This window comes from Arachis ipaensis, chromosome B05, assembly GCF_000816755.2.
Source record: "Arachis ipaensis cultivar K30076 chromosome B05, Araip1.1, whole genome shotgun sequence".
NCBI classification, from domain to species: domain Eukaryota; kingdom Viridiplantae; phylum Streptophyta; class Magnoliopsida; order Fabales; family Fabaceae; genus Arachis; species Arachis ipaensis.
Genome location: NC_029789.2, coordinates 48552814 through 48555268, shown reverse-complemented (window position 1 = coordinate 48555268; position 2455 = coordinate 48552814).

Genomic DNA, 2455 nt, shown 5'->3' with positions numbered 1-2455 from the left:
TTTTTTTTTCTTTTTCTTCTTCTTTTTCAAAAGCAATAAAACTGAAAACTAGGAAACAGCAGAATAGTTAACTAGTTTATCCAACATGCTTGAAGCCAGCATTATGCAGAAAGTGAGAATGTGTTTTATAATGGGATTTTGGTGAAACACCAAACTTAGAATCCTGCATTCTCCTTTAGATTGTTTTGGTGTGCAACACCAAACTTAGCTTCTTGCATTATAGATAAAACTAATTAACCTTTTTATTAAAATAGTTATGAACAGAAAACTACCTCAGGTTGGGTTGCCTCCCAACAAGCACTTTTTTATTGTCACTAGCTTGACATCCTTCATCTTCTGATCATGGAAGTTGAGGTTTCTGTTGCCTTTGGTTTCCTCCTCTCACCGTAGGCTTCTCCTTGATAGTTGTTTCTTTTCCCGTAGCCTTCTCACTGTTTTCCATAACTGTTTTCCCTTTCAACCCAGCAGCTTTTTCACTGTTCTTTGAGTCATCTTCAGTGGCTCTTAGGGACATATCTCCCTCTCTCTCGCCCAGTTTAGCAAGGTTTTGAACCAGTTGTTCCATGTGCCTTTTAATTCTCTTGAGATATGCCTCTTGGTTTTTCCTTATATCCTCCTGCTCTATTATTGTCATTTCTTGAATTTTCATAAACCTTTCCATCATCATTTCTAGAACATAGAGTCTTTGGAAGTTTAGGATTGGTTGTGGCTGTGTTAATTGTGGTGATTGATGTAAGTCATTTTGGGCGGGTGGTGAGGTAGGACAGGGCTGGAGGTGTGTATATTGGGGTGGTGTGTAGTGATTTATGTTGGTATGGTGGTGTTTTTGCAGGTTTGGGAACTTGGGGTTGTTATAGTTGAAGTCCCTTCGTTCCTGATGCTGAGATTCCCTCATTCTTAGATAAGAATGTGGTTTCCATGGTGGAAATTGTGCATTCACTGTGGCAGAATGTAGAGAATCAATTTGTCTAGCTATTAATTCCAATTGCTGTTGAGTTTGCTGGTATAGCTGTTTGTTTTGATTCATGATTGCTCTCACTCTTTCAAGATTCATTACTTCCTTTTCTGAAATTGCATTCCATGGTGTCTCAAATGAGTGTTGGTTATTGGCTCTTTTGTCACTGAACTCTGCAGTTCCTTGGATGGTTGCTGTTGCCTTGAGTAGGCCATCTGAGAAGTAATCTACTGCTCTTCTTGTTTCTGAGGTTAATCCTTCATAGAACGCTTGAAAATCCACCTTGTCACTTGCTTTCTTGTATCTTTCCCATGCTTTGGCCAATGGTTCTTCCTTTCTTTGTATGAATGGATGTATTCCTTCTTTCATCTTAATGTTTTGTCGGGATGATGAGAATTTGGCTAGGAACTTAGCAACCAAATCATCCCAACTAGTGATACTTCCTTGGGGAAAGGTTTCAAGCCATTGTGCCGCTTCATCCTTCAGTGAGAAGGGAAATAACAAGAGCTTACAGGTATCATGGTTTACACCATTGAGATTGATAGCACCACAAGTTTTCAGAAAAATGGATAGGTGCTGTTTAGGGTCCTCCAATGGATTTCCACTATAGGAACAATTTTTCTCTATTAGTGTAATGAGTTGTGGCTTCATGTTGTGGTGTTCTTCTTTCTCAGAAACTCCTTCTTCAATGATATCCTTCCCTTTGGCTGCTCTTCTTCCCTATGACATATAAATCAACAACGGAACACACAGTGATACTTTTGCAAATTGAGTGTAGTCAGTTGAGACAAAACTTCAAACAGTTAGTGGGTTAGTCAAAAATTAAAGAAAAAGTGCTTGATCTAAACTGCCACCTCACTTAATCAATGTCAATCTAGTCAATCCCCGGCAACGGCGCCAAAAACTTGATAGGATATTTTCGTGGAAAAATGAATTTCTCCAAAACACACACACTTAACCGGCAAGTGCACCGGGTCGCATCAAGTAATAATAACTCACGGGAGTGAGGTCGATCCCACAAAGATTGAAGGATTGAGAAATTTTAGTTTAGTGATTGATTTAGTCAAGCGAATCAAGATTTGGTTGAGAGATTTGTGATTTGCAGAATTTAAATTGCATAGAAAGTAAAGGGAATGGGTAATTGGCATGAAATTAAAGAGAACAGGAATTAAAGTGCTGAATCTTAAAGAACAAGAAATTAAATGGCAGAAACTTAGAACGCAAGAAATGTAAATTGCCAAATCTTAAAGTGTAAGAAATGTAAATGGCTTGAATTGTAAAGGGAATGGGGAGTTGGATTTGCAGAAATTAAACAAGGAAATGTAAAATTGCAACAAGCAGAGAAATAGAAGAAGACTTGGATTGAATCGGATCTAAAACAGAAAAGTAAATGAGCATGAAAAGTAGTAAACAGAGGATGTAAAATTGGAATTCAGATCTCAGGACCCAAGAGACTAGAAAACCAAGTCTAGACCTCAATGCCTTCCTAGATCCAACAAG